Source organism: Panthera tigris, chromosome E1, assembly GCF_018350195.1.
Source record: "Panthera tigris isolate Pti1 chromosome E1, P.tigris_Pti1_mat1.1, whole genome shotgun sequence".
NCBI lineage: Eukaryota > Metazoa > Chordata > Mammalia > Carnivora > Felidae > Panthera > Panthera tigris.
This window is the reverse complement of record NC_056673.1, coordinates 39,908,481-39,918,008: the sequence shown is the minus strand read 5'-3', so window position 1 is coordinate 39,918,008 and position 9,528 is coordinate 39,908,481.

Sequence of the window (9,528 nt, the reverse complement as noted above, 5' to 3'; positions counted from 1 at the left end):
AAGTCCCTCAGGGTCGGTGGATCCTGGACAGACCGGAGCTGGGAGGCTGGAGCCTCCTCAGGTGGAGTCTGACCCCCATTCAGTGGTCAGCAAGGAAGCCCTCCAGCTGGGAGGTGGGCTGTGTGCTACACGCTCGGATCTGCAGGGGGCGCCCCGGGCCCCCACGTCTTGGAAAACTGCCTCTCACTTCCACAGCCAGACTGTTCTCTTGGCTGATGTTTCTGGTTGTCTGTGCTGCCTCAAGGGCACGTGCTCTTAGTAAACTGGCGAATAAAGCCTCATCCAGTGGCCCTGCAAACGCATCTTTCTCTATTTGTCGCCTTTGCTGCTGTATCCACCAGCCAGTTCTACTCAGTTGGGCTCAAGAGGAAAGTGGCCAAATTCTATACTTATTTTTGGGCCCCGTCTGTTTCCACGGAGGCTTGGGAGGCATTCGCTAGAAAGGCCCGCATGCCATAAGCCAGTTAAAGCCAGGCAATCAGTCCAGAGCCAAGTCATAAAGGAATAAAGAGAAGAGGGAGATAATTATGCCTGAAACCTAGGCCAAACTACTGTAATTGAGAAGAATACTGTTATGACCCCACCTCCCCACCTCATTACAGCTGTTACAATGGGATCATTCATTCATTCATTCAAAACGTCTTCACTAATGGCCTACTTACATGTAGATACCCCCAGGGTCATCCCCCAGATACTTCCTTAGTGCCCCATTTAAACATTGCAACAACTTGTGAAAAAAGGTACCATTATTTCTCCCCTTTGTAAATGAGGAAGCTGAGAGCCAGAGAGGTTAAGAAACTTGCCCAAAGGTCATCCAACTAGTATGTAGTGGACCCAGGACTCAGTATAGGCTGTTAGGCCCCAGGGATAAATCAAGCAATTCGTATTCTGAGTCCTCGTATTTGCAAACTACAGCTCTATGCAGGGAGGGGCTACCAAAAAAAACAATGCAAGTGATCCCCACTGTCCGGAAGCCTATGATTGGCGATGGAGCTGGGGCCAGTGTAAATAATAATAACCATGACTACCGCTTCCTGAGCACATCTATGGTGCACGCATAGACCGGCCTATGCGGCTTGCACAACCACCGTGTAAGGTAGGCCTCATGTCCGTTTTAGAAATGGAAAACCGAGGAGTGCAGAATGGGTTAGTCAGTTGCCCAAAGTTACATGCAAGGACCAAGATTCGGACCCAGGTCCAGCTGTGTGCCCTGAAGCACTTACTCGAAGCACTCCACTACATGGCAAATTGCCACCTAGAAAGAGCACATGCTAACAAAGGCTGGGACAAAGTACTAGCCTGGAGAGAGCAGGGAAGGCTTCCTGCAGCTGGTGGCATTTGAGATGGGCCTGAATGTCTACTGAGCAAAAAAGAGGTAGAGCCGCGTGGGGCCTGCGTGGAAGCCAAGGTCTGGCTCCAGACGCCTTGAGTGGCCTTGCCGGCTGGAGCAGCGGGTCCCTGTGGAAGGTTGGTGGGAATAAATCTCATGTGGTAGGAAGGTGTCAGACCACGGGGAGGCCCCAGGTATCTCTGATGGAGCCTGGACTCCATCCGGAAAGCTGTGGGAGGGCTGCTGTAGGTTCTGAGCCCAAGGATGGCATGGCCGGAGTGGCCTTTTAGAAAGTTTCACTGAGGAGTATAAAAAAGATGGCTGAGGGGCAGGGACAGAGCTGATAACTAGTATGTGGAAGAAGCTAATGGGGCCTCAGCTCAGGCTGTGACAGTGGGAAGGAAAAAATCAGGGCTCAATCTGAGAGGCTCAGCAGAGGACCTGACTTGGCAAGACTGGCCATGGTGGATTAAGAGGAAAGGGCCAGAAACAGGAATCTTGTACACCTTTCTGAACCTCAACCTCTAAACACACTGTTCTTCCTTAATGAGCTGAGGTGATGTTTCTATTAAAGATCTGCCCTCCGGACTTGCCAAGAAATGATGAGAAGTGAATTGGCTCTTGGAGCCGCCTGGGGCTCTCGGGACAGGATTCGGCATGCAGGCTTGGCAGGCGAGGCTGTGAGCCTGATGGGAGACACAAACACACTGCTTAGCCAGCTGTGGTTCCTGAGTGGGGAGGTGAGGGTAGCATTTCGGTGATCTGGAATGCCGAGAGAGAGGAGCTTCTGGCCATGTGGATATTCTCATAACTGAGTGCAAACTGGCAATACCTCTTAATTTCAGTCCCCATGCAAATTTGTCTAGAATGTGCTTAGCTTGATAAACACAATAGACTGAACAGAACCAGATCTATGGTTCTAAAATCCTAGGCCTCTTCTGTCTTGTCCGATATGGTAGCCACAGACTACATGTGGCTATTGAATTTTTAATGAAATAAAATTGAAAAATTCAGTTCAATATACTACCCACATTTCAAGTGCTCAGTACCTACATGTGGTTAGGGGTACTATATATACTAGAGTGCAGATGTAGAATATTTCCGTTATTCCAGAAAGTTCTATTCAACAACACTATCCTAAGCTATCAGAATCATAAGGAGCCTTCCAGATGATGTCGCCCAGCCTCTCCCATTTATGGATGGGGAGTCTAAGGCCCAGAGAGCTGGAAAGATGCACTCACCAACCAACAGGTGGGAATCAAAGTAAGTGCTCTCACGCCAAGCCTAGCGGGTCTCCCTGATGTTTTCTCCAAGCACGAAGGTTTATTATTATTTCAGGCTAATAAATACTTTTCCTTTTGCCTTCTTTCCTGTCCCTAAGAACGGAGATATTTTCTCTGAGATGCTGAAACTCCTTCCCAGGACCGTAGTTCCCAATTAAAAAAATATCTGGAAACCACCAAATTCAGAATCTCCTTATCCTTGGAGCCTTTGGCTCAATAAGAGGACGGACTCAGGCTGTGGCCAGGAGCAATGACACAGGGGTTGTAGGCCAGGAGTCCAGGTCCCCTGGGCCCTTTGGGGACTTGTGCAGGCTCCTTTTCCCTCAGAGCATACTGTCCGATCCAACCTGGTTCCTCTTTCCACCTTGTGTGTCATCTGACTTGCCAGGACCTGTCTGACAACCCAAATGCCTATTAAAGCTTTTTATAGGATACCAAGCCCCAAGGCTCAGGCGCAGTTAGTGCTGCCCCCTCTGCTGGCCATGGATGGTCGCCATCCTCTGTGTTGGGATGATGCTTCCAAGCTAGAGAGGTTGACAGCTATCCTCCCTCCTGGTCCACCTCCACTTTGTGAGGGATGCAGAAGCTACGGATGTAGACGCTGGGGAATATTTCTGCCCACCAGCACCGGGACCGCCTGGAAAGTGGACCTCGTGTTACACATATGGGGATCCTCAGAGGAAGTCTGTCCTCATATCAAAGCATTTGGATTTCATTAACTCCACTTTACAGGAAAACTTAGGACCACGGTAAAGTAATAAAACCTCTGTCGTATTTGATGTTTGGGAGAAACTCCCACAGGTAGCAGGATCCTCCCTGAGTGGGGACTGGAAAAGAAAGAGGACATGTGTTTCAAAGATGAGACTTTCCCTGAGGCACTAAGGAGACTGGTGCGCAGCCTTGGGTCTGTCTCTCACTGTGCAAGGGCAAGGCCTCCTCCTGGGCGTGGGAGTGAGGGCCCACGGGGCAGAGCTGGGTTCGGGGAAGCTTGGCCAGAGGGTGACGGCTTCCAGAGAGAAAGGCCCAGCAGTCAGACACAGTGACTGGCAGAGTCACCAGGACAGCTTGTGGACTGAATGACACTGATTAGCACCCTCCCTATAATATTGGGAAGACTTCTCCAGTATGATCAAAAAAAGGATATGCTGAGTTGTAACTGGGAAGATCATTAACAATAAAACAATTCTCGTCTGGTGTTTCATAAATTTTAGCACATGAGTGTGATGATCTCAGTTTTGCTAAATAGAAATGTCCTAAGATCGTTTGCATTCTATCCTTTTGAACAACTGGTCGAGGCAAATTTATTTCCAGATAGTCCCTGCCCCTTAGCCCTAAGTAAGTAACCAAATACCCGGATGAGCCTCTTGCCATAATGGAAACCATCAGTGACTCCGGCTTCAAAAAACATCTCCTGGAATCCTAGTTCCGCCACCACACGCGGTGTGATTTCTGCGGGTCCCCTAACCTCTGTAAACTGCAAGCTCCTCCCCTTTGGAAAGGGGGGTAATTCTACCTCCTTCACCGCGTTACTGGCACAGAATGCATCTGAACTATCGTGATATCCGGCATAGTATAAGTGCTCAATTAATGCCAATTAAAGAAAATCTGCTTTGGCTGGCACACAAGTCCCCCCACTTCCCCGTTCTGACTTTCCCCCCAGTGACTTCGGCAGCTGAGTTACTTTCTGGAGCCTTTGGACACCCAAGTTTCAGAAAGAACAGAAGTAGCAGCAGTAACGAGGCCACCACACCAACCACCCCCCCCACCCGCCCCTACCCGGGCAGCTTTTGCTTTGCTCTGAGGTTAAAGAGCATCTGGACGGACTGCCGGTCTCGGTCTAAATGTCTTGGGGCAGGGGATGGTGCAGTGCCCACTTCTGGAGTCCACCTGGGCAATGCCCTTCCCCTGTCCCAGCGCTCTGGCTCCAGGGCAGGCTAAGGGTCTCCCCACGTGCTGTGAGGGGTCCAATTCTCAGGCCTCATTCGTTGTGTCGTGTAGAGTGGGGTTAGCGAGCTGCAGCTCACAGGTCACACCCAGCTGCTGTCTGTTTTGGTGAATACACTTTCACCGGGACACAGCCACACTGTCTGCGTCTGCCCCGCGCTGCAAGTTTAGCGCAAACAGCCTGTATGGCCTGCGAAGCACAAAATGTTTACCGCTTGGCCTTTTAACAGGACAGGTTTGGTGTAGAGGGAGAGAACGTGCTGGAGTCAGGAGCGCCAGGCCTCAGTCCGGACCCTGTAGCTGACTTGCTCTGGGTCCCCGGGGAGCGCACAGCCCCTCTGGTCTCTGGTTGGGGCAGGAAGGGGTCGAAGCCACTCTAATTTTCCTTTAGTTCCAACACGTCGGCACCCCTCCGTTCTACTGCCCCGTCTCTCTGGGCGCCCGCGCTGAGACCAGAGGCCCCCGCGCTCACCGAGCTCTACCTCTTCCAGGTGACTGTTGCATCTTCAAGGCCGTGCCCCTCTAGGGAGACGCCAGATGGTCGCTCGGGGAACAGAACTCAGCTTCTCCAAAGAGATGACATGAAACCTCCCTTTTAGCAACAGAGGGCACTGGCAAGGAGCGCATTTAGCCCTCTCTGATTTGAGGGTGGGGAGCTACTCATGGGGCCGGCCACTGCCTAAGGGCGGTTTCGCAGGACAGGCCTGGGTCCGGTTACCACCGGAACCGGCGGTGATCCAGCTACTGATGGGCAGCGCGGAGGCCCAGCTGGCCGAGGAGCAGCCGAACCGGCAGTATCAGGTGCTGCTGGAAGTCAAGGCCAGGCTGGAGGGCGAGATCACCACGTGCTGGAACCTTCTGGAGAGCAAGGACTGCGGGTACGTGTGAGGCTGAGGAGGGCCAGTGTTTGTAGCATCTCCAGGACGCTGATGCGTGTCTTGTGACCATCCTACATCACACACCTGCCCAGAGCTCTTGAGTTCCTTCCTTCTCGGCCACGGGTGCCACCCTGTCCTAGCGGACACTTGGGGTTCTGTTTCCTCAGGGTGCCCAACTGCTCTCATGCCTGGCCCTTAATTTTGGTTCTTTCCTTTTAGCCGGTGGCCTTGGGCCATGAGCAGGGTGAGGGATAAGGAGGAATATCTGTGGTCAGAACGTTTCTGATGCTCTGGGCACTTTGTCTTCCTTCACTGAATCCATGCAACATGATAAAGCCTACCTTAAATTTTTCTTTCTTTTCTTTCTTTCTTCTTTCTTTCTTTCTTTCTTTCTTTCTTTCTTTCTTTCTTTCTTTCAGATATGCCACTTTGATTCCATGTCTCCCCCCCTCTCTGTCCCTCCCCTGCTCATGCTCTGTCTCTCTCTGTCTCAAAAATAAGTAAAAACAGGGGCACCTGGGTGGCTCAGTCAGTTAAGCGCCTGACTTCGGCTCAGGTCATGATCTCGCAGTTTGTGAGTTCGAGCCCCGCATCGGGCTCTGTGCTGACAGCTCAGAGCCTGAGCCTGACTTCGGATTCTGTGTCTCCCCCTCTCTCTGCCCCTCGCCTGCTCATGCTCTGTCTCTCTCTGTCTCTCAATAATAAATAAACATCTAAAAAAAATTAAAAAAAAAAATAAAAACATTAAAAAAAAAAGGGGGGCGCCTGGGTGGCTCATTCGGTTAAGCGTCTGACTTCGTCTCAGGTCATGATCTCACGGTTTGTGGGTTCGAGCCTTGCATCAGGCTCTGTGCTGACAGCTCAGAGCCTGGAGCCTGCTTCGGATTCTGTGTCTCCCCCGCTCTCTGCCCCTCCCCTGCTTATGCTCTGTCTCTGTCTCAAAAATAAATAAAAACATTTAAAAAAATTAAAATAAAGATATGCCACTTTTCTTTAAAAAAAAAAAATCTGACTGGACTCCCCTCATCTCTATCAGGCCTAGTCAATTTTGCTTGTGCCATAGCTGAAGGAGTATGTGAGGGTACTAGGGGCCCCAGTTTGTAATCGAGGAAACTGAGGCTCAGAGAATGATGGCAGCAAAGAACTCATGTGGCAGGAAAGTATTTGGAGTGTTGCATGTGGGAAGAGCACCTATGTGTGAACAGAAGATCCAGTCCTCTCTGATGAGCCCTGTTGTCTCTCTTCCTATGGATTTCAGCATTATTTTCCCTAAGACTTAATAGCAGGCCATGCAGTTAACATTACCGTCCTTGTTATTGTAGATGAAGATACGGGGCTCAAAGAACGTAATTGGCCCCGGGGCCTGAGCTAGTAAGGCAGGAGGGCAGGGACTCAGGCCAAGTCTGTCTTTTCTTAGCTGCTGGGCTTGAGGATGGACGTCTCTGTGCATCTGGGTTGCAGAATGCCTTCCATCCACATGCCGCTCCCTCGGGCGACCCACAAGTGTGTCCCGTGACCTGCACCCCACAAGCCCCACACGGCACCTCCTCCTTGAGCTCACCCTGTGAGCCCAAGGCTGCCATGGTAGCAGCAGATCCTGTACACAGGGCAGTGGGGACCTTCCTGTCGCCGCACATGACACACACGGGAAGCCGGAGACTCCCCCGTGGCTGACACCCACCTTACAGACGGCTCGTCTCTGGGGTGGGGCGTCCCTGAGGCCCTGCGGCTTCTCGCGACTTCCGCCTGTGTTTTGACGTTCAAGTTCTCTCAGCGGGGCCATTTTCCTTCTGCAGCACTTGGGGAGCTATATCTCTCTTCTGGTTCCTGGCCAATAAGTTAAAAGAATAAATTAATAAATGAAGCTGCCTGTTGTGTGTGTCTATTGTTGTCAGGTTATTTCACCGAGTTACAGTGGGCACCTGTGTGGTGTATTTTAAACTATGGCTGTGATCCGTTGATGGTCTGTGAAGTCATTTTAGTGGATTTTGATCAGCTAGAGAGAGGGCAAGAGAGAGAGAGCAAGAGAGTGAGAGAAAGAGAGAACAGAATAGAAAATAATATGTATGTGTGTCTAGCACATATATAGTTGCAAAATGTTCAGTGTAATTCTTACTTGGGTTGTGCTCAAGAGTTCAAGCCCATGGTCTGTTCCAGAGCTTGTATTTTCAGTGGGGAACCAGGGACCAGAAGAGCTGGCTGACTTGCTCTGGGCCACCTGGCTAGTGAGGGGCAGCGCTGGGAGCAGAGGCTGTCCAGAAATACCCCCTCCTTAAATGAAAACACAGCCCTAATCCTGCCTTGTCAGCCCTAGAAGGAGGCTCTCCTGGGGTGCAGAAGGGGCCAAATAATTAGGTCCTGCCTTTTGGGTCACCTGTCCTCAGGCACTAAGTTCCATGGCCAGGACTTGGAGCATTCTGTCACTCTGATACTGGTCAAGAGTGCATAAAGGACCCCAGATTCCCTGTGGCTGGGTGGAGGATGGGTGGTTGAGAGGGGATTCAGCTCCACCTTGATAATAGCAAAAGGGATCTATGGGACATGAGTCTAGACCCAACTTACAGCCTGCTTGTGGGGCACACAGACCTGTCCAATCTCATGGTTCTGGGAGGAAAGGGATCTTGTCTGACACCCTCTCCTTCTAGCTCCCATTTCCCTCTGTCTGCTGGATACCGTACCCAGCCCCTGGGCTCCCAGGAGCTCCTTCCCAGACGCTAGGCCAAGGAGGACCTAAGCCCTTGAATGCTTCTTTCCTTTCTGTGAATGCCCCTCCTCTGCAGGTGAGGGATATATTGGATGGGTCTCCACGTTGCCCAGGGGAGTGGCTCTACTCTCACAGGCTTCAACCACACACCAGATTCAACATTATGACCCTGGCCATCCCTTTATAGGTACCCGAAGATTATGAGACTATACTCATACTCATATACTATACTATACTATACTATACTATACTATACTCACATACTCAAGGTATAAAGAGTACCTTTATAGGTACCCAAAGAATATGAGAAGGTGGATTCCTCGCAGAGTCCCCCTCCCTACCTTCCCCCAGCCCCCTGGTGGCTGGGTGCTCTTTCTCCCAGACCTCTGAGCTTCTGGGGAAGCTCTTGTGAACAAACTCCTTACTGATTCTGCCATGAAGTGTATGGAAAGTTCTGCTGAGTAGGATACATAAACACTGTACAAAGACAAACGCATGGAGGTGCAGGGAGCCTGGCTCGTTCAGAGAGGGCATGAAAGTTCTGCACCCCTCCCCACATATCTTGCCCTATGTGTCTCTTTATCAGGCTATCCTTCGTGTCCTTTATCATATCCTTGATGCTAAACTGGTAAACATGAATGTTTCCCTGAGTTCTGGGAGTCATTCCAGCAAATTATCAAACCCAAGGAAGGGGTCACGGGAACACTGAGTTATAGCCAGTCATTCAGAAGGACAGGTGACAACCTGGAACTTACGATTGGTGTCTGAAGAAGGGCAGCCTTGTGGGACTGAGCCTTTGCCTTGTGAGATCTGATGCTAAATCCAGGTGGGTAACATAGGGATTAAATTGAACTATAGGACACCCAGCTGATGCCACAGAGAATTACTTGGTATACGGAATAGACAGCTGCAAGGGAAAAGTGGATTCTGCTCTGGGGCCATCCGCAGGGTAATGGGTAATGGGGAGAAAGATGATAACATGTCTGAAGGCCTCAGAGTGAGTGTGGCACCACCTCCACAGGCCACTGTGGTGCCGTGTCACAAATGTCTCCCCTACTCTAAGGCAGGGACTGCGTCTTTTATAGACGCACTCCTAGTGTCTAGATGATGTCGTGGTAGGAGGAAAACAACACTGATTAAGTGGATAAACTTTGTGGATTATGGAGCTGGATCTAAGAAACCTGATGGCAAAATCCTATCTAATTTGAATAAAAGTGTGGTTTTTCCATTCATCAAAGCCTCAAGAGTTGTACACCTAGAATAATAGATCATTTATTACTTATTATTATTATTTATTACTCTTCTTTTGAGAGTCTTCATAATTTTCTTGACCTACAGTTTTCTCTGGCACCACTTCCTAACACCCAGAGGACACGGCAGTATGAGGCT